We start from the raw sequence: 24,264 nt of genomic DNA, 5'->3' as shown, positions 1-24,264 counted from the left end.
TTATATTATTACTAGCCTTCTTTGCACACGATGCGTGCGTGAATTATTTTGGCAATTATTATTAAATTTCATCTAAATGTAATTTTGAAGGACTAGTTTACAATCATCATAATTTCTAATTAAATATCACATGGTATAAATAAATAATATAAAAATTACTTGATGAAGAAGTTTTCTTGGTTTTTTTATTGCATTTCAAAAGTTAGGTAAAATTAAAATTTAATGTCTTTGATTTTGTAATTGATTTAGAAACTACTTTAGATATTTAATTTATTCTTCAATCATAAACTTTTCCTTTCACTACACATATTTTTATGAAAGTTTATTTTAGCTACTTTGAACTACTTTTGATATACCTATTTTAAATTAAGAAGGGCTATGATTGAGTAAAATCTTGAAATCTTAATATGTAATATTTTTTGTTGAGTAAAGGGTTAATAAGTATTTTCAAAGGGGGACACCGTAGCTCCCCCCTTGACTTATATAATAGAGATTTTCAATACTCTATAAGGACTGTGGGCCTTATTTGGTAAGTTGATAATTTCTACCTTTGAAAGGTAAGTTGGTTGTTGGCTACGTTCAACAAATAAGAAGGATTGAAATAAAGAAGGAATTAATCTTGGGTTGTAAGTTGTATGATCACTTATTTAATCCTAAGATAAAAAGGAATAAAGTTGTGAATGTTTGATATGGATTATATGTATTGCTTGTGTGTCGAGACAAGTAATAATTGGAAAATCATATAAAGTGAAACTTGGATAGTAATAAACTTTAGACTGGTGCACGTCTGAAATTGGACAATCAGAAGTTGGGAGTTCATTGTGGTCGTGCCATGGCTTTTTCTGGGAATTGGATTGATCACTGTTCCTATTTTTATTAAAAGGTTTCTCAATATAGTAGGACATTATGGAATATGGAGTCACACTCGTATTTCGTCTTCTTAGGTGAAGGCTGGTTTTTAGATGAGACAACTCGGTCCAATGACTATTCCATTAAAGTAATAAAAAGATTGTTAAAGTTTAGTTCAATAAAAGTTGTCTGCAGATTGTTAGTTTGTTAGATTGTTATGTTATTTGTCCCTGCTTAATATTTATTAGTACCATGCTAGAAATGTTTATTTATTATTATGTAGTACTCAGCTTTGCTGACTACGCGCTTTGTTTGTATGTGTTAATCATGACTTTGCCTTATTGATCCTGTGATGACCCATTATTGATGGAGCAGATTCATTAGTGCATTGACATCTAAAGGTGTACATATGTTGCATCATGGGGTTTTGGGAATGGAGAGCTTGTGTAGAAGATTGATCTATTTATTGTTTTAGTAGATACATTTACATTTAAGTTTGGTTTGAAGTTAAAGTTAATATTGTTGTTTAGTTTTAAAAGTTATTTCGTTATTTATTATATTTCAATTCTGAGGTTTAGTTTCATGTTTTTCGCCGCAAAATTCTGAATAAGCCGATACGTTATCACACGGGAGATAATGCTTTGTGATTTTCTGATTTTATATTGAAAAGGTATTTTTGGTAAAGAAAGAATTATCGGGGTGTTACAACAAAGGAATGATATTATGAGACATTACCAGAAGTAGTTTGCCAAGCACTTGACATTTAGATGTTACCTAGATAACCACCAAGTTTCCTTTTGGCAGGTTATATTACAGCCCCTTGTGAGGTTATCTGACAAACCTAGACCGCTGACATTTCGCCAACGACCTTTTGATGCTTAAGTCAGTAAATGTTGATGGAGTGACATGTTAAGTTTAGAAGTGATATTGTTTGAGATGAGTTGCATTTCAACTGCGTGGAATTTGCACACCATTTCCGTTGATCAACCTGTATGCTCCGTTGCCTATTAACTCTTCGATTTGGTATGGTCCTTTCCAGTTTGCAGCAAGTTTGCCTACCTGTGAATCTTTGGTATTTCGAAATGAGGACCCAATCTTCAACTTGATATTGCTTGACTTTGATGTGCTTGTTGTACTTTCTGGTAACTGTTTGTTGGTAAGCTGCCATTCTTATCTTGGCGCGATCTCGAATTTCGTCAACTATGTACAAGTCATGTGCTAACTTCGCGTTAATTGAATAGTTGTAAGTAGTTGCAATGGTTATTTTTCAAAAACTAAATGTATTTTTTGGTTGATATAGATGACTTTAATTATTGTGAAAATTAAGGTAGTTTGAAGACAACAAGCAAGGATCTCTTTTGGATCCGTTTTGGATACGGATCTGGATCTTGATCTCCATTCTTATTACCCAGAGGATTGATGTTATGATTTTATATAGAGTTTTTCTCCCCTATTTATATGCTAAAAGTTGTGGTTATGGTGCTCTTAGGAGCCATTTGGTACTAACTCTCTCCATCTAGTTGTGGTTTGCTGTTTTGTATTGGATTGTAGGTTTTGGGGAGCTATTACCTACTTTATATGATCGCACATTGGATTAAGAGAGGTTGGGCACCGAGTTTCAAGATCCTGAGGATGCTTTCCGGGACTTTGAGCAAAGGAAGAACATGGAACAAGCGTAAGCTGACCGGCCTGATACGATCGGGCGGCCCAGCCCGATCGGGCGAAGAAACAAATTTCAGGATTCTGCTGCAGGTCCGATCGGGCGTTGGACGCCCAGTCGTGATTCGGTGTTCCGCCCGATCGGGCGACTTGGCCCGACATCGGGCGCCCCTGCCAGCTGCTGCGAAACTGCTATGTTTATAGGCCGCCCGATCTCATCGGGCGCCTTTGGATTTTGGTCATGATCTTCGGTTTTGGAGCCCGATTCCATCGGGTATCTCTGGCCCGATCGGGGACTGACGACATGTGTTTTTTTTAATGAATACGGGCCCGTTTTTCGAGACTTTTGGCTATTGTTTTAGGGCTTGTATAAATAGAAAAATCAGAATTATTAGAATGATCTTGGTTTTTATTATTAGTTTTCTCTAGAGAGTGTTTCAAGTACCTTAATTTAGTGCTTTGTGATTTCAATTCAAGATCAAACCTTTTGCTTATTCACAGTTCAATATAATTCGGTAATCTTTCTTCATTATTTCTTTATTACTTCTTGCATTGTTAATTAGATTATTTTCTTAGTTATTTCTTTATTACTTCTTGCATTGTTAATTAGATTACTTAGTTATTTGCCATGTTTCAAAGTATGAGTTTTTATATGACTTTTGTTATTGTTTTCATGATTATGAGTGAGTAGTTCTATATCTAGAATTGTGGAGATCTATGTATGCAATGAGGGATTGATAGATTAGTTTGATTATCTTGTATTTCAACTGTTTCCTTTGATTGATTCTTCATGCTAGTTTTCTATTGTTGCAATACTGAATCTACATCGAGAGGAGAGATACCGTATAGACTTTCAATTATTAGGCAAAGTGACCCTTGACTATGCGGAGCGGCTTGGTGATCTTTGAGGGAGGTAATGTTCGAGAGAAATTACATGTGCCCTAGACAGTTGACTTACTAGGTGGTTATTATTTATCCCTGATTTCCCGAATTGTATGCATAGTGATCCATGATTCTAGTACTTTATTAATATATTTACACCTTCATATTCAGTTCTGCTATTTGCTTAGTTTAGTAACACAAACTTACTATCTGATAAATTAGAGTTCAGATACAATATATAACTTCTCCCTGTGGATTCGATCCTGACTTCCCTGACTACTAGTTAGTGGACCTTAGGTTATTTTTGATTAGGTGATACGACTTTAGCCTATCAAATTTTGGCGCCGTTGCCGGGGAGACGGTTTATTTTATTTTGTCTGAATATAGTATTAAACTAACCTCTACTCTGAAGAACACCTGTTCTTTGGAGCATCTCACGTTTGTTTTAGTGTTTTTGGTGTATGAGCAGGAAATTGAAATCCCAAATCTCATCCCTTCGATCCGGAGATTGAAAAGACCGCTCGTAGACTCAGAAAGAAAACTAAACAAGCTAAGCTGTCTGCAGGGACACCCTCCCAAAAGACACCTCTCCACCATCTTCCCCACACCAAGAACCCCACCTCACCTATTACTCTCAACATGGGTGAAAATGTTACTCGAACCTTCAGAGACTACGCACACCATCTCCTGATAACGTGCCTACTGGGGTACGGATGCCCACTATTGCTGCTACAAATTTTGAGATCAAGTCTCATGTTCTGAATATGGTTCAGAACAATCAGTTCGCTGGGTTACCATCTGAAGACCCAAATCAGCACTGCAGAGATTTTTACAGTGTTGTGCTACTCAGAAGCAAGCTGGTGTTACTCCTGATGAGATGAAATCCTTCTATTTGGTTTCTCTCTGCGCGATAAAGCTTTGTTCTGGTATAATAAGCTGCCTTCCACCATCACCACCTGGCCAGAACTTTCCAAGATTTTTCTATCAAGTGGTACCCTTACCAGAAAACTGCAGATATGAGACATGCCATAGTTACTTTCACCCAAGATCCTGGTGAATCTCTATATGAAGCTTGGGAGCGGTTCAAGGATCTGCAGCGTCTATGTCCTCATCATGGGTTGGACCAGTGGTACTTGTGTCAGATTTTCTACACTAGAGTTGATGCAGATACACGACGGGTAATTGATGGAGCATCTGGTGGGTTCTTCATGGATAAAGCAATTGAGGAAGGGTATGAACTTTTGGAGAAGCTAGCATCTAATCAAGCCTCTACCATTCGTTCCTCTTTGAAAAAGGGAGGTAAACATGATGTTGAAGCCATTTCCTTACTGTCTGGGCAACTAGCTCTCTAACTCAGAAAGATTGATTCCCTGAAGTTAGGTAATGATTCCTCCCACATGAGTGTTAATGCGATGGCTAGTGCTTCTAACTATAATGTGCAATAGTGATGCTTGTGGAATATCTGGGCACAACTCTCAAGAGTGTCCTGCGCTTGGGAAATAACTGTGAGGCGTCAATGCTTTCCAGTCACAACCTAGGAACCAGTTCAACCCATATTCCAACACCTAAATCCTGGGTTAAGACACCATCCAACCTCTCATATAGGAGTACTAATGTGTTGAACCCTCAACCTCAACAACCATATCCTCAACAACAGGGTCAACAATACCAACCTCCACAACAAGCTCCACCTGGTTTTCAGAGAAATCAAGCACCTCACAGCCTGCTCCTCTGCTGACCCAGCCATGACAGAGTTGAAGAATATGATGTTCCAGATGCAGAAAGGGTTCAATGCTTTTCAAGCTGACACAAAAGCTCAACTGGAAAATTTGGGCACGCATAACAAGATGTTGGAGACTCAACTAGCTCAGTTGGCTAGTTCTTCTGCTAGTAGGCCACCTGGGGCCTTACCTTCACAATCAATGCAACCAAGGGACACTGCCAAGCCATCACTCTTAGGAGTGGAACACATTATGATGGTCCCCCAATGCCTAAGGATGGTCCGGTTGAGCCAGAAAAAAATGCAGACTAACTGAAACTTCGTCAGTCCTGAGGCTACCACCAACACAAATGCAGAGAAGCAGATGTACCTGAAAAAATTCATCACCACTCCTGCGATAAAGGTTCCATTCCCCACTCGTCTATCAAAGAATAAGCTGGATCACCAACTTGGTAAGTTTATGGAGGTAGTGAAAAATCTTCAGGTAACTGTTCCATTTACTGAACTCATTACTCAAGTACCTGCATATGCTAAATTTTTGAAGGAAATTTTGACTAGGAAAAGAGCCTTTAATGCAGTAGAAACTGTTGCCTTTACTGAAGAATGTAGTGCTCTTTTGCAAAATCAATCCCTCCTAAATTGAAAGATCCGGGGAGTTTCTCCATCCCTTGTAATATTGGCACCATATTTATTGACAAAGCCTTATGTGATTTAGGTGCTAGTGTTAGTGTCATGCCCTTGACTGTTTGAAAAAGCTTGACATGGGAGATTTAAAATGTACCAACATTACTCTTCAAATGGCTGACCGTTCTGTTAAATACCCCCTAGGTATCTTAGAGGACGTTCCTGTGAGGGTAGGTAAATTTTAATTCCTGTGGATTTTGTTGTGCTTGACATGGAAGAGGATACTCAAATCCCAATCATTTTAGGGAGACCATTCCTTCATACTGCTGGAGCTGTCATAGATGTTAAAAATGGGAAATTTACTTTGACTGTGGGGGATGATAAGGTAACTTTTAGTTTGACCAATGCTTTGAAAAGTCCCATGCTAGAGGAAGCCTGTTACAGAATAGATGTCATTGATGTGCTGGTTAATGATGACATGCCTCAATCCCTTTGCGGGATACCTGGAGGCTTTGCTTTGTTTTACCTCTTCCACAGGTGATGATATTACCGGACTACTGAAGTGGATGCTTGGGAAGCAGCTTTTACCTGTGTCGAGCTTGATGGTATACCACTCATGAGGATGAACGGTTAGTATGTGCTACTCACCGGTCGAGGTAAAGAAACCTGAACTGAAACCCCTTCCCCTGTCTCTGCGATATGCTTTTCTGGATGATTCTGAAAATTGCCCTGTGATTGTTAGTGCTGCATTAAATGATGGTCAAATGTCTCAACTTTTGTCTGTTTTGCGACAACATAAAAAGGCATTGGATATAATATTGATGATTTGAAAGGCATAAGCCCCGACTTTTGCATGCATAAAATTCATCTTGAGGATGATCATCGTCCTAGTATACAAGGTCAGCGTCGTTTGAACCCCAATATGCAGGAAGTTGTCAAAAAAGAGGTTATGAAATTGCTTGATGCTGGGATTATCTATCCTATTTCTGATTCTAAGTGGGTGAGTCCAGTTCAAGTGGTTCCTAAAAAGGGTGGTACTACTGTAGTTAAAAATGAGAAAAATGAATTAATTGCTACAAGAGTAGTTACTGGGTGGCGTATGTGCATTGATTATAGGAAATTAAATGTTGCCACTAAGAAAGACCATTTTCCCCTTCCCTTCATTGATCAGATGTTGGAACGTCTAGCTTGTCATTCTCATTTTTTTTCTAGATGGCTATTCTGGTTTCTTCCAAATCCCTATCCACCCAGATGACCAGGAGAAGACCACCTTTACATGTCCTTATGGTACCTTTGCATATAAAGGATGCCCTTTGGCCTATGTAATGCCCCTGCTACTTTCCAAGTTGTATGATGGCCATATTTTCTGAATTTATTGAGTCCATCATGGAAGTATTTATGGATGACTTTAGTGTGTATGGCATTGATTTTGATGCATGTTTGCTGAATTTACTAAAGTACTGAAAAGATGTGAGGATGTCCACCTTGTTTGAACTGGGAGAAGTGCCACTTCATGGTTACTGAAGGAGTGGTACTTGGTCATATTATTTCTGAACGAGGCATCCAGGTGGACAAAGCAAAAATTCAAGTGATTGAGCAATTACCCCTCCTGTGAATGTTAAGGGTGTTAGAGGTTTTCTTGGTCATGCGGGATTTTATCGCCGCTTTATCAAGGACTTCTCTAAAATTGCTAAACCACTTACTCAGTTGCTCCTCAAGGATGCCCCGTTCCTGTTTACTGATGAGTGTCTAGTGTCTTTTAACAGGATCAAGCAAGCTCTGATTACTGCTCCTATCATCGATCTCCAGATTGGACCCTCCCATTTGAGATTATGTGTGATGCAGTATTATGCTGTGGGAGCTGTCCTTGGTCAGAGAAAAGAAAATCCTCCATGCCATCTACTATGCTAGCAAGACACTCGATGAAGCTCAAGTTAATTATGCCACCAGAGAAAGAGCTTCTAGCTGTGGTCTATGCACTTGGACAAGTTCAGGACCTATCTGCTTGGGTCTAAAGTCATTGTCTACACGATCATGCTGCATTGAAGTACCTCCTGCCAAAAAGGAGGCCAAGCCTCGACTCATTCGGTGGATTTTGCTGCTCCAAGAATTCGACTTGGAGATCAGAGATAAAAAGGGTGCAGAAAATGTAGTGGCTGACCATTGTCCCGATTGCAGTATGAGATATGGAAGAAGGCTCCCATTGAGACTCCTTTCCTGATGATAAGCTCCTGGCAGTCACTTCTGTTACCCGTGGTATGCGGACTTCGCCAACTTTTGTGTGAGTGGACAAACCCCTCCAGAGCTGAGCTACCAGCAGAGAAAGAAATTTCTACATGATGCCAAACATTAATTTTGGGATGACCCTCTTCTTTACAAGCTCTGTGCTGACACCATCTATAGGCGATGTATCCCAGAGTGGGAGGTGCATGAATTCTGAAGCACTCTCACTCCCTTCCATGTGGAGGCCATGCTGGGCCTCCAAAACAGTAGCAAAGGTACTTCAATCTGGTTTTTATTGGCCAACATTTTCATGATGCTAGTACTTTTGTTAAGTCTTGTGATGCATGCCAACGAACAGGAAATAATTCCCGTAGACATGAGATGCCCCAACCCCCATCCTGAAGTTAACTATTTGATGTGTGGGATTTTTATGGTCCTTTTCCCTCTTCTCAGGCAACAATTTCATACTTGTTGTTGTTGACTATGTATCTAAGTGGTAGAAGCTATTGCATCACCAACCAATGACTCTAAGGTTGTCTAAAATGTTCAAAAAGATTATCTTTCCACGGTTTGGTGGTACCAAGGTTGTCATTAGTGATATGGATCCCACTTTCACAAAAAGAACCTTTGAAGCCCTACTCAAAAAGTTATGGCGACTACCATAGGACTGCCTAGCATTACCATCCTTAGACAAGTGGCAATAGAAGTGTCTAACCGTGAAATGAAGTCTATTGGAGAAAGTGGTAGCTAAATCTAGAAAGATTGGTGATTAAGTTAGATGACACCTTATGGGCTTATAGAACTCTTTAATACCCCTATTGGTACACCCCTTATCGACTAGTCTATGGAAAAGCATGCCACCTACCTGTCAACTAGTATAGGCTTTTTGGTTGTTAAAGAGTTACCTTGATTCTAATTAGCAGGAGAAAAACGCCTATTGCAAATCAATGAGCTTGATGAACTTAGACTGAATGCTATGATAGTTCACTCTACAAAGAGCGCACTAAGAGATGGCATGATAAGAAAATTTTGAGCAGGGAGTTCTCTATTGGTGACAAGGTTTTATTGTATAACTCTAGACTAAAGCTTTTTCCTGGTAAGCTGAAATCTAGGTGGTCTGACCCCTTTTCTGTCACTAACACTAACAAGTTTGGTTCTATTGAGGTGATGAATGCAACAGGTGAGAAGTTCAAAGTTAATGGACAACGTCTGAAGTTGTACTATACGGGAATCCCTGTTGGGTCTATGGAGGAGTTATACCTTCAACCCCCATCCCCTTCTGTTGAGGGATGAATCATTATGGTCGTGCAGGACCTTTATAAACCAGCGCTAATCGGGAGGCAACCCGATTTCTTTCATTTTCTTTCATAGTTTTTTATTTTCCTAATTTCTGTAGTTTGGTGAGAGAGTGAGAGGGTACTGATATCCTCTTCCTCATATGGGCTGGAAAGAACTCATCACGAATTGCCTTCTTGAACTCAGTCCAACCAAACTCTTTCTCTTCCATGAGCTCTTCTCCTTCTTCATCCACAGTCACCTTAGTAGTCAGATCAAACTTGTTATGAGTCCACCAAATATCAGCATCCTCAACCAGATAATAGGCAGCAGCATCAACCCTCATCTCATTAGGGACTTGGAGAGTGGTAAAAATTTTGTCAAATTCTCTAATCCAGTTCTCCATCTTAGTAGGGTCACCCTTTCCATCAAAAGAAGAAGGTTTCTTCTGGTCAATTGCCTTAGAAATCACAGCAGTTTTTGAACTATTGCCAGCATTAGGAGTAACAGGAGTATTAAGAGCAGCAGCTTGAGCCTCAGCAAGTTTCTCCATAGCATCAGTTAAGGCTCGAGTGGATTGAGCTATCCCACGCATCATACGATTCGAGCTTGAGTTTTTGGCACGCGCGTGTCTACGCATCATCTTAAAAACACAATCGAGACAAAGATAAACCAAAAATGATTCACCCTTACCAAATTATTCTTAACAAAAGAAGGAAAAGAAAATAACTATAAATAAATCAAGCAAGAACATGAAAAGAGAAGTATATATCATCAGCTCATAATAGTATGATTCCTTGTCTTCCCATATCACTTCCTCACAGCGCCTTTTCATTTTTAATAAACTTATTTACCTATTCTTGTTTAAGGTCGTCTTAAGGACATCTTAGTAACCTAAAGCTCTGATCCCAACTGTAATAACCCTGAATTTCCAATACTTCTAAAAGCAACTTAATAAAAATAAACTCGGAAATCCAAAGGTGCTACGCCACGATAATTATTAATAATAATCGCAAGGCTAATGGTTCTAACTAAAACAATAACCAAAAGTTTTAACTAATTATTACAGACCAACTAAATAGAATGTAAAATAATTATTACAAACCAGAACATAAATCTTATAGTCAAATAAATAACACGGAAGTTTTTAAAGTCCTATTAAATCAAAAGGGATCCAACGCACTCTTTAACCCAACTGGAGCTAACTATCTTCAAGTCCCTGCACATTAAACACTGTAATATCAGCCAAAGGCTGAGCAAGATTTAATACTGTAATAAAACAAAACTATTCAATGTGCAGGTAAGATATATAGGAATATCTTACAAATTCATTTAAAAGGAGTACATATTATATATATAAAATTAACTTTCTAATAACCTCAAATACGATCTTTCTTTCTTTCTGAACTATTCTGTAAAAGTTTCAAATATAACCTTTCGTAATCTGTGAGTAGGAAGTATATAAAAATCCAATGAGCTAGCTAGGCTCACTAGACAAGGTAAGCACCAAAGTCCCTAGTATGCATACCCCTAACTTGATAACAACCAAGAAGGAAGACTAATGGCAAGTGTATTGATCAACATACACCAACTACTAAAATATATTGTTGAGACACTGTTAACTCAACATACTTCCAAACTCGGAGAATACCGCTTACCGGCAACCCACAATAAAACTCTATAAACCCTCGTAAGGGTGAGGAACTTCCTCCTTTCAAAATCTCAACTTGATAACATAGAGGAACTTCCTCCTTTTAACATAAGTCTCATAAATAATCTCATAAACTCTTTCAATATAAATATTGAGAACGATATAAATCTCAACATATAAACTTTATAAAACAATCTCGTTGTGAAAAATAAATTTCCAAACATTATAAAACAGTTTCTCAACTCATCTGTACAAGCACAGTAAGAAATCTTACCTTATCAGCAATAACAGTCAAAGATACTTAACCACAACTCAAAAAGATTCCTCTATAAACCCGTGATTTGATTAAAGGGAAGTAATGAGGTGAAATTACACTATAAAGGACCCAACAATCTCGACCTCTTGACCCGTTTCTCGACCCGAAACCGCAAGTCCAAATAACCCAAAAGTTTCTCCTTTGAGAAACCACCAAGAAAACAAGAACTATTAAAGCCGGATGAGTGGCGATTGATGTGTGGTGATGGTTGATAATCTTTTTGCAATTTTAGTGTAAGTCTTTTGTTGAACAAAAGGTAGAAGAAAGAGGATGAGAAAAAGAATACCGTGGAGTACTGCTGCTCCAAGGTTTTCAAGGTTCAATTTTTTTTTTCTTTTTTTTCTCTTACTCTATTTTTTATAATAAGGTTAGCTAGGTTTTAACCTAGGAAATCTAGGAATCAGTTTTTTTTTTTAACCACTTCAAAGGTAAAGTCAAAGTTAGTAAAAAAAAATACATTTTTAATAAAAGAAATTGAAATTATTTTCAGCAAATAATTTAATACAGATAATTACTAAACGGGTATAAAAATAGGGGTGTTACAATCTACCCCCTTAAAATAAGTTTCGCCCGAAACTTAAGATATTCGCCTCGAAACTTAAAATATTACCCAAAGAACAAGCCTATACTCCTTTACATTAAGATAACACATTGACTCTATACTTTAGTCAACTATATACTTCAGTCAACTACTATCACTTGACGTAAAAACCTCAACTAGCATTTCACATATTAATAGATAAACTCAAATGACCAAACTCAGACTTACTAATATAGAAACCATCAATAATAATATGCACGAATTAGTATGAATTCTACCCCCTTAAAAAGGGAGTTACGTCCTCGTAACAAAAATTTACCTGGGTGAAGAGATGGGGATACTTAAGACGCATCGCATCCTCAGCTTCCCAAGTAGACTCCTCCGAGTTGTGGTTTGACCACAACACCTTCACAATCTTTGTCTCACCTTTGCGAGTCTTTCGAACTTTGTGATCTAGAATCTGAACTGGAAACTCCTCATAAGTCATGTTATCATCTAACTGGAGAGTCTCTGGCTGTAGCACATGCGAAGGGTCACTAATGTATCGCCGCAACTGAGAAATATGGAACACGTTATGCGCACGATCAACGCCTGGCGGCAATGCCAATCTATAAGCCACCTCTCCTATTCTCTCCAGAATCTCATACGGGCCAATGAACTTAGGGCTCAACTTGCCCTTCTTCCCAAATCTCATAACTCCTTTCATAGGAGAGACCCTAAGCAACACCTTCTCTCCCACCTGAAATTCCTCATGGCGACGATGCTTATCACCATAGCTCTTCTGTCTATCTTGTGCGCCGCCTTCATTTTCTGTGGATGAGCTTGACCTGCTCAACAGTTCCTGAATCATCTCTGGACCAATCACAACCGACTCACCAATATCACTCCAACACAAAGGAGTACGACAACGCCTACCATACAAAGCTTCAAATGGTGCCATCTGAATGGTAGAATGATAGCTGTTATTATATGAGAACTCAATCAAATCAAGCTTATCCTCCCAAGATCCCTGAAACTCTAAGGCGCAAGCTCTCAACATATCTTCCAATGTTTGAATAGTGCGCTCCGTCTGACCATCTGTAGCAGGATGAAAAGCTGTACTCATCTTCAACTTAGTCCCCAAAGCTTCTTGAAGCTTCTGCCAAAAGTTAGACAAGAATCTGCGATCTCTGTCCGAAACAATATCACTCGGAACACCATGAAGTCTAATCACGTGCTCTCTAAAGCAGTAGCTAATCGTTCTAGCTTCCAAGTATCCTTCATGGGAACGAAATGACAGACTTGGTAAGACGATCCACAATAACCCAAATCATATTATTCCCCTTTGGTGTCCTCGGAAGTCCACAAACAAATCCATTGAGATCGAGTCCCATTTCCATGTAGGAACCTCTAAAGGCTGAATCATCCCCTGAGGCCTCTTGTGCTCACTCTTGACCTTCTGACAAGTCAAGCATCTCGAGACATACTTAGCAACACCCGTCTTCATATGCGGCCACCAAAACGTCTGCTTAAGTCCTTGTACATCTTATCCCTCCAGGATGAACTGAATATTGTGCTGAATGAGCTTCTCCTAAGATCTTTTCCTTCAACTCAGGAACATTAGGAACACACAATCTCCCCTTGAATCTCACGCTACCATCCTCAGCCACTGTAAAATTGACAGGCTCATTAGCTTGCTTGTCCTTTAGAAATTGATCATGTACTTGAGCTTTCTTGATCTCATCATACAAAGTGGACTGAATCATAAGAGAGTTAAGCTGAGCTCCCAATTGCACTATCTCCACATCAAGATTTTGAAACTCCTCTCGAAGACGATTCCTCGAACGCATGGTCTGCAAACAATGAGAGGATTTCCTACTAAGTGCATCTGCAACAACATTGGCCTTACCCTCATTGTAACAGCCCCCGTCCTAGCTTATGTTAAATATTGATTAAAAACTATACTTTCTAGCAATAGTGGAAGCAAGAGCATAATCAAACGTTACGGAGGCTGTCACCTGCTGGAGTCAACCCATTAATATGGCTGGGTTGACTCTACGAGCTACACTTCAATCAAACATTCATCACACATGAAAATTAATTTAGTTATTACAAACCCAAAATAAGATTTTAATCATAAGTTTAAACAGTATTCATAACAGAAGTAAATCTCAAAAGGTGATCATGTTCAAGCTTGCATCTGCTAGGATAGTTGAGACAAGACTTCATATTCGCTCTTCCCTCAGTTTACCTTAGTTTGCTAGTTCCTGCACAAAAATCTGCCCCCACCAGGACAGGTTCATAGAACAAAAAGAAGGAAGAAAAATCAGCTTACGCTGGTACACTTATCAACCCAAAGATAATCATGGTGGCTTAGCATACGATCTATTCACAATCCAACCCACTTTGCAAAATTCATGGTTTAATTAAAACACCATCTCAACATGAAATTCTACAATTTAATGTTTAAAAGATAGGCACAAACTTGTTAACACACACACACAGAGTCAAAACAGTTTTCTAGTTATGCGTAAGAAGAAGAGTTCGCACATTGAGGTGCACCTAAGTGCAAACCTCACCAATTCGGAGTTAAACTCTACTTTTTACTCGCTTGCAAGCTTTAATAGGAACATGTTCCTCACACTATACACACATCCCTCTTCTATACCAAAAAACAAACATTTATCACAATTTCGAATAAATAAATGCAAGTATTGAAGAAAAACTGTTTATTACTTCAATAAGGATGGTTGAAGATGGTTGTGACAGTAGTTAAGTGATAGTTTGGAGGTGCAACAACGCTTATAAAAATCAAGTTTAGCTACACAGTCCCTCTAGTAAAGAACTTGAGTTATCTTAAGTAAAAAGAATGGTTTTAGATTCCGAAAACAAGGATGTACTTAGCTTGAATCCAAATTTAAACATTTACTTAATAATCTAAATTCTTCAAACTTAAACCTACTGGAACTTTCATCATTTATAAGGAAAATTACTCATTCAAATTCTCAAATAAAACTAACATATGTTAGTTTCTAAAATGCGGTTTTTAAAGTGAAATTTTCCTACTTTGATGTGTTATTGAATGAGAAAAGACTTAAAACAAGTTCTCATACTAAAATACAGTAGCTTAGTGATAAAAACATTTGAAATAATCCTTTAAAGCTTCTACTTATCATTTACTAAACATAATCTCATAAGAACATGGAAAATTAAGGTGGTTTAGTCACCTTTTTACTGTAAAAATTAACTATCAAATGAGATGTACTTTTTAATCATGAATACATACACATGCAACCTCTTAATCAACACTTAACCTACTGTTCCATCAACCAACTTCATTCCAAAACAATCCAATTTCCAATCACACACAAAAGTTCATGAAAAACCACAAAATCACATAACTAGTTAATATAGTGAAAGAACATGCTTTTCCACTTGATTTTTGAATATTCAATGATTAATCCTTATCAAATACTAACATGCAGTAGATATTATTCATCTAAAATCAAGAAAATCCTCCTTAAAATCGTTCTCAACAATTTTACTAAATTTTTGTATAAACTATGTTCCCAAATGGAGTGTTTTATGTGTACCTTCACTTCTAACAGAAATAATCCGACTTCTCCTTCTCCTCAAGACATGATTCGTGATGCTTTTTGATCCTAAGACATAAAAGAACATTCACACCAAATTTCATAAGAAAATACCTCAAGGAAGTACCTTAATTCAACTTAAACATTCACTATACTTACTGTTTCCTTGATTGAAGAAGATGGTTCTTTTTCTTGAACTTCTTGACCTTGAACAAATGATTTCTTGGCTACCCAGTATGCTCCTATATGTATATAATGAAGATCAGGTCTTGCATGCTAGAGTTATTAAGGAAATTTTCGAGAAAACACAAGCAGAGGTGAGGTCTGCTTATACCGCCAGAATGGCGAGTAAGGGGAGAGAGAGAAGTTGAGTTTTGGGCAGAGAGTTTCTGAGTGAGTTGGGTGATGAAAATTATGTGAGGTATGAAGGTAGATGTGAGGGAGGTATAGGTGTATAATTTCAGCCTTGGTCGCCACATTTATGTGGTTTAATGGGGTTCTACTCCACTTGGTGCATTTTAACAATTTCCAGCTCTTCTCTTTTGCCTAAACATGACTCCAATCTCCTATTATACTTTATGCTTGTGATCTAAATTCCCACAAAGTGATTAGTTATCCCAAATATCCATAGTATATACTCCCTTAATTGATCTAAACCCATATAGTAAAAGAAACTCTAAAATCCATTATATTAAGAATAACCGTTAATTTGCTTAATAGTTGAAACATGATTTCTATCTTCCACTAGTACTCAATTTCCACAACTCAACTTCTTAAAATAAGATAACATATCGATGTTTAAATGTTCACATGTAGCTTAATAATATTATTATCTTTACATAATTCCTTCGAGATACTAATTACACAAAAGCATAAATTATTTTTACACACAACTTATCGTACGTATTACTTACGTACGATCACATTTAAATTCCCCGAGTTAAGTTACTTAATCGTGCATTAATTATTTATTATTTACTGGCTATTACACGCTTCCCTCCTTAAGAAGTTTCGTCCCGAAACTTAAACCGTACCTTAGAAAAGTTGCGGATAGCGGTGTTTCATATCAGTTTCTTTTTCCCACGTAGCCTCCTCCGAATCCTGACTGGACCACAATACCTTGACTAATGGTATGACTTGATTCCGTAGAACCTTTTCGCGTCGGTCCAATATTCTGATCGGTCTTTCTTCATAACTTAAAGTCTCATCAAGTTGCAATGGTTCATAAGATAACACATGAGAAGGATCGTGCACATATTTCCGAAGCTGTGATACATGGAACACATTATTGATACGAGACAGCTCCGTTGGCAACACAATTTCATAAGCTACCTCACCAACTCTTTTCAAGATTTCATAAGGTCCAATGAACTTCGGGCTAAGTTTGCCTCGAATCCCGAATCTCTTTACGCCTTTGGTAGGGGAAACTTTAAGGAAAACTTTATCCCCGACTTTAAATTCCAGTTTCCTCCTTCTTACGCCTGCATATTTCTTCTGACGATCCTGAGCGATTTTCATATTTTCCCGGATTACTTGGATTTGATCCATATTTTCTTGAACTAACTCTGGTCCTACAGGTACTCTATTCCTCAAATCTTCCCAACAAATCGGCGTTCGGCACTTTCGACCATACAAAGCTTCATATGGAGCCATTCCTATTGTAGCTTGATGACTGTTGTTGTAAGAGAATTCTATTAAAGCTAAATGATCTTCCCAAGACCCTTGGAATTCCAAAAGACAAGCTCGCAACATATCTTCCAATACCTGAATTGTACGCTCAGTTTGACCGTCGGTAGCAGGATGAAATGCTGTACTAAATTTCAATGTTGTTCCAAAAGCTTCCTGAAGTTTCTCCCAGAAATGAGCCAGAAATCGGGGGTCTCTATCCGAAATGATGCTTACTGGTACCCCATGAAGACGGACAATATTCCGAATGTAGGCATCAGCCATCTGCGACTGATTCCAAGTTCCCTTTATTGCTAGAAATCGCGCTGTTTTCGTGAGACGATCCACTATTACCCAAATTGAGTCATTTCCTTTCCTCGATTTTGGTAATCCAGACACGAAATCCATTGAGACAGAATCCCATTTTCATTCTGGAATAGGTAGTGGTTGCAATAACCCAGGGACCTTCTGGCGCTCAAACTTCACCTTTTGACATGTTAAACATCTCGCTACATATCTCGCTACATCCTTCTTGAGGCCTCTCCACCAGAAGTATTTCCTAAGATCTCGCACCATTTTGTCTCTACCAGGATGCACTGAATACGACTACTATGAGCTTCAAAATCCTCTGTCTTAAATCCTGATCCTCGGGAACACACCATCGTCCCCTCATTCTAATACTTCCATCCTCATATTGAGCAAATTCCTGAGTTTCGCCATTCTTAATCTTTCCCTTGACACCCTGCAAGAATGCATCTTGGCTTTGCTTTTCCCGATTCTCTGAGTATAGGTCAGGTTGGACAGTTAAAGCATTAATGGTTCCTCCAATATCCCCTGAACGTACTAAAACAAGTTCAAATAACTCTATCTCTTTACTCAGTTCATCTGGCAATGTTGATTAAAAAACTTAATTCACTCCTTGGCCTTCTACTAAGTGCATCTGCCACCTTATTTGCTTTTCCGGGATGATATTGAATGTCAATGTCGTAATCTTTAGCAACTCAACCATCTTCTTTGCCTCATGTTCATATCTTTTTGAGTGAAGATATACTTCAAACTTTTATGATCCGTGAACACCTTACATGAAACTCCGTACAAATAATGTCGCCATAACTTCAGAGCAAACACAACTACAGCTAATTCTAAATCATGCACTGGATAATTTTTCTCATGAGATCGCAACTGTCGAGACGCGTAGGCTATCACTTTCCCATGCTGCATCAACACACACCCCAAACCTTCCTGAGAAGCATCGCTATAAATTTCAAACCCCTCAGTTCCGGAGGGAAGGGTCAGAATAGGAGCACTGGTTAACCTCCGCTTTAATTCTAAGAAGGCGGCTTCACACTTTTCATTCCATTGAAAACGGGAGTTTTTCCTGATTAAACTCGTGATGGGTAAGGCTATTTTAGAGAAATTCTTCACAAATCGTCGATAATAACCTGCTAAACCTAGAAAACTCCTAACTTCTGATACATTTTTCGGTGCTGGCCACTCTTCTACTGCTTTAATCTTATCCGGATCCACAGAAATGCCTTCCTTAGACACCACATGACCGAGAAACTTCACCTCCTCTAACCAGAAATCACATTTACTAAGCTTGGCATACAACTTTTCCTTCTGGAGTGTAGCCAGGACAGTTCTCAGATGACCTTCATGTTCCTCCCGATTCCTTGAGTATATCAAGATATCATCTATAAAGATAACCACAAATCGATCCAAAAACGGCTTAAAATAGCGTTGCATTAAATCCATAAAAGCCGCAGGCGCGTTAGTCAATCCAAATGGCATAACTAAAAACTCGTAATGCCCGTATCGAGTGCGGAAAGCTGTCTTTGGTATATCCTCCTCTACAATCCTCATCTGGTGATACCCTGACCTCAAATCAATCTTGGAGAATACACTCGCTCCCCTCAGCTGATCAAATAGATCATCAATTCTTGGTAAAGGATACCTATTCCGCACCGTGATCTTATTGATCTCCCGATAATCTATACATAATCTCATGGAGCCATCCTTTTTCTGACGGAACAACACTGGTGCTCCCCATGGAGACACACTAGGTCTGATATACCCTTTCTGCAACAACTCATCTAATTGCTTCTTCAATTCTACCATCTCAGCTGGCGCCATCCTATACGGAGCTCTTGAGATCGGGGTAGCTCCCGGAATGGAAATCCACAACTCGATGTGGAGGCAACCCTAGTAAATCTTCCGGAAATACATCGGGAAATTCTCAAATTACCGGTATATTTATCAATTTTGATTCAGTTTTTCCTTGTTCCGCTACCTGACAAATATATGCTTCCATAGCACTATCCCAGCCCTGATGAATAATGGTCCGCTCTAAGAAGGGTCGAAGTTTCACCACTCGAGTATAACATTCTATTATAGCTCGATTTTTACTCAACCAATCCATACCCAGAATCACATCATACACACCTAAATCAAACATTATCAGATCTGCCTTCAAATCCACCTCCGCAATTCTAATATCACATTCTTTCAGCATATACTTACATCGGAAGGTAGTTTTATCAGGCAAAGTTGCATTCAAATCACATGGAATCACCTTGGGTTTTTGCTCTATGCAGAATGCAAATAGATTTGAAATAAAAGAGTGGGATGCTCCAGAATCAAATAATACAAATGCAGGTAAATTACACACATCAAAGGTCCCGGTAATTACGTTACCTTTCTGCTCTATAATCTCTGGCTCCTCAGATGGCTCAGACTTAAGGGCAAATGCTCTCCCAGGCGCTTTCGATGCTCCTTTTTGGTTACGACCCAAGCTCGATTCACCAGCCGCTTTCAGCAGCAACACCTCACCAGGTCGCTGATTACCTTTATCATTCCCAGATCGATTCACCTCACCAGGTCGCTGATTACCTCACCAGGTTGCTAGTAAAGTCTGGAGCGAACCGCGAGAGTTCCATAAATTTGGCAGCATATTCTACTACCGTCATCTGCCCTTGCCTTAAGAACAAGAATTCATTCTCCTTTTTCCTTCTCAATGCTGGAGGAAAGAACTTATTCCTCAACTTTTCCACGAACATCTCCCAGGTGAAAATGGCTTGGGTGGAGGTTTTCTTAACTGTACCCCACCACATATCCGCAGGGCCTTCTAGGTAAAAGGATGCCAGCTTTACCTTCAAGTTCCCTGGACAGTTTACCACATCCAGCAGCTTTTCCATATATGCAATCCAGTCTTCAATTTTACCGGATCCGCTTCGCCGTCATAGCCCGTGGCTTATGAGCAGCAAGCCTTTTATAGAACTTCCCTTCCTCATTATCCTATTTGTTCCTGCTTTTCCAGGATTGCCAGCAATCGGGTATTCATTTCCCTTAGCTGACGTATCTGTTCGGCTTGAGAATTTTCCAGCTGTTCCTGTGGTTCATTGTTTTCCACATTCTGCTGGATCTCATTGGTCACGTTGATATGTGCCATAACCTATAAAATGATAACTGAATATTCTTAGTAATCCCCAATTTCCAAATCATTGCATATAAGCTACTAAACACTTATTCCCAAAAAGGGTTGCAATTTCCCACTTTACACATATAAGCACATATATTCATATCATAGATCATCAAAATATATTTAACTTGAAAATCTTAAATTCAAAATACAATACAATAGTTCCATTGCCCAGAGTCAATCATCTCATCCTGGCAATTCTTTTACACATACAATAAAAACTAAGGCTACCACTACTTCCTTCCACATCATCATTGTGCTAATCCCTCCTAAAAAATGTTATATGGATCATATGCGTATCCACTGTCATCGCTACTGGAGGATGGGGTTTCGGGAATGTAGTCGGGGTCACTCATCCATGAGTTACTTCCTCGAAATACTACTCCTGGCACCCCCGAGGGTACTCCTGAATCATCACTTGATCCTCCCGAATTACGCGACCGGGGAGGAGCCATACTTGAGGCAGAATCTCCAGATCTTTGAGGTTGAGGTGGTGCCATACTAGCAGCAGAGTTAGGGGTGTGTAGGAACTCTTCCCCCTCTTCTTCTTTGGTATTCTACTGTGGCTATTCTGTTGTACATATCTATCCAGTACTGAGCATCCCGACCCATATCTTGCAAACCCGCTGCTTGCTTAGCCCGTTCCATCTCCTCTAACATCCTCCGGTGTTCCTTCCCACCTGATCATATTCTTATCAAGATAATCTATAACACTCTCATTCAAATTCAACAAAGATGGTGTTGCCATAAACAAAGCTAGCAATTTCCAGTAGGTCCAACGGAACAATACCCAGGGATGAAAATGCTTGAATAGTAGGTCGAGTGAAAGGATTATGGTTTCCACTCCCATATAACTGGTTATACTCTTCTATGACATTGAGCTTCTCTCTAGCAAATACCAACGGATCCTCTCCTTCATTCCTCTTAACATCTGGTTCCTCTTGGATACCTTCGATTTCCATCACTACCAATCACCCAATATGCGTTGTTTCTCCATATTACTCTTGACCCATTACCATTACCACTTCCACTTGCAGACATCTAATTGCACATACATAACACATAACTTAGATATCACACATAAGTATCACACACATAATCTACACACATTATTTGCCCTATTAAGCATGTATTATACCATCATAGCATTTCTTAGCTTTCTTGAACATGATCAATCCATCATTTAAAACACTTATGTTTAACACTTGAATACCTATATGAAGATAAGTATCAAAATCACGTTTTCATTTTTTCTTTAAAAAAAAGAAAACCTTGGCTCGGATACCACTTGTAACAGCCCCCGTCCTAGCTTATGTTAAATATTATTAAAAACTATACTTTCTAGCAATAGTGGAAGCAAGAGCATAATCAAACGTTACGGAGGCTGTCACCTGCTGGAGTCAACCCATTAATATGGCTGGTTGACTCTACGAGCTACACTTAAATCAAACATTCATCACACATGAAAATTAATTTAGTTATTACAAACCCAAAATAAGATTTTAATCATAAGTTTAAACAGTATTCATAAAGAAGTAAATCTCAAAAGGTGATCATGTTCAAGCTTGCATCTGCTAGGATAGTTGAGACAGACTTCATATTCGCTCTTCCTCAGTTTACCTTAGTTTGCTAGTTCCTGCACAAAATCTGCCCCACCAGGACAGGTTCATAGAACAAAAAGAAGAAGAAAAATCAGCTTACGCTGGTACACATTCAACCCAAAGATAATCATGGTGGCTTAGCAATAAATTATTCACAATCCAACCCACTTTGCAAAATCATGTTTTAATTAAAACACCATCTCAACATGAAATTCTACAATTTAATGTTTAAAAGATAGGCACAAACTTCTTAACACACACACACAGAGTCAAAACGGTTTTCTAGTTATGCGTAAGAAGAAGAGTTCGCACATTGAGGTGCACCTAAGTGCAAACCTCCACACAATTCGGAGTTAAACTCCTACTTTTTACTCGCTTGCAAGCTTTAATAGGACATGTCCTCACACATATACACACATCCCTCTTCTATACGCAAAAAGAATTCAAAACCATTTATCACAATTTCGAAATAAAGCACCAATGTTCGTGATTGAAAGAAAACTATTTATTACTTCAATAAGGATGGTTGAAGATGGTTGTGACAGTAGTTAAGTGATAGTTTGGAGGTGCAACAACGCTTATAAAAATCAAGTTTAGCTCACACAGTCCCTCTAGTAAAGAACTTGAGTTATCTTAAGTAAAAAGAATGGTTTTAGATTCCGAAACAAGGATGTACTTAGCTTGAATCCAAATTTAAACATTTACTTAATAATCTAAATTCTTCAAACTTAAACCTACTGGAACTTTCATCATTTATAAGGAAAATTACTCATTCAAATTCTCAAATAAAACTAACATATGTTCGTTTCTAAAATGCGGTTTTTAAAGTGAAATTTTCCTACTTTGATGTGTTATTGAATGAGAAAAGACTTAAAACAAGTTCTCATACTAAAATACAGTAGCTTAGTGATAAAAACATTTGAAATAATCCTTTAAAGCTTCTACTTTCATTTACTAAACATAATCTCATAAGAACATGGAAAATTAAGGTGGTTTAGTCACCTTTTTACTGTAAAAATTAACTATCAAATGAGATGTACTTTTCAATCATGAATACATACACATGCAACCTCTTAATTAACACTTAACCTACTGTTCCATCAACCAACTTCATTCCAAAACAATCCAATTTCCAATCACATACAAAAGTTCATGAAAAACCACAAAAATCACATAACTAGTTATAATATAGTGAAAGAACATGCTTTTCCACTTGATTTTTGAATATTCAATGATTAATCCTTATCAAATACTAACATTCAGTAGATATTATTCATCTAAAATCAAGAAAATCCTCCTTAAAATCGTTCTCAACAATTTCACTAAATTTTTGTATAAACTATGTTCCCAAAAGGAGTGTTTTATGTGTACCTTCACTTCTAACAGCAATAATCCGACTTCTCCTTCTCCTCAAGACTTGATTCTTGATTCTTTTTGATCCTAAGACATAAAAGAACATTCACACCAAATTTCATAAGAAAATACCTCAAGGAAGTACCTTAATTCAACTTAAACATTCACTATACTTACTGTTTCCTTGATTGAAGAAGATGGTTCTTTTTCTTGAACTTCTTGACCTTGAACGAATGATTTCTTGGCTACCCAGTATGCTCCTATATGTATATAATGAAGATCAGGTCTTTCATGCTAGAGTTATTAAGGAAATTTTCGAGAAAACACAAGCAGAGGTGAGGTCTGCTTATACCGCCAGAATGGCGAGTAAGGGGAGAGAGAGAAGTTGAGTTTTGGGCAGAGAGTTTCTGAGTGAGTTGGGTGATGAAAATTATGTGAGGTATGAAGGTAGATGTGAGGGAGGTATAGGTGTATAATTTCAGCCTTGGTCGCCACATTTATGTGGTTTAATGGGGTTCTACTCCACTTGGTGCATTTTAACAATTTCCAGCTCTTCTCTTTTGCCTAAACATGACTCCAATCTCCTATTATACTTTATGCTTGTGATCTAAATTCCCACAAAGTGATTAGTTATCCCAAATATCCATAGTATATTACTCCCTTAATTGATCTAAACCATATAGTAAAAGAAACTCTAAAATCCATTATATTAAGCATAACCGTTAATTTGCTTAATAGTTGAAACATGATTTCTATCTTCCACTAGTACTCAATTTCCACAACTCAACTTCTTAAAATAAGATAACATATCGATGTTTAAATGTTCACATGTAGCTTAATAATATTACTATCTTT

General features: G+C 38.2%; 1 non-coding gene across 1 annotated transcript; it reads right to left on the bottom strand.

Annotated features, from left to right (window-relative positions):
* Nucleotides 1-4,403: 4,403 nt before the first annotated feature.
* LOC125499214 (small nucleolar RNA R71) lies at nt 4,404-4,510 on the bottom strand. Its single transcript, XR_007275931.2, has one exon. It is a non-coding gene; the product is annotated as a small nucleolar RNA R71 (small nucleolar RNA).
* Between the last annotated feature and the right edge of the window lie 19,754 nt (nt 4,511-24,264).

Source organism: Beta vulgaris, chromosome 6 (assembly GCF_026745355.1).
Source record: "Beta vulgaris subsp. vulgaris cultivar EL10 chromosome 6, EL10.2, whole genome shotgun sequence".
Classification (NCBI taxonomy): Eukaryota; Viridiplantae; Streptophyta; class Magnoliopsida; order Caryophyllales; family Amaranthaceae; genus Beta; species Beta vulgaris.
Note: the sequence above shows the minus strand (reverse complement) of the source record. Positions and strands in the feature narration are given on the sequence as shown.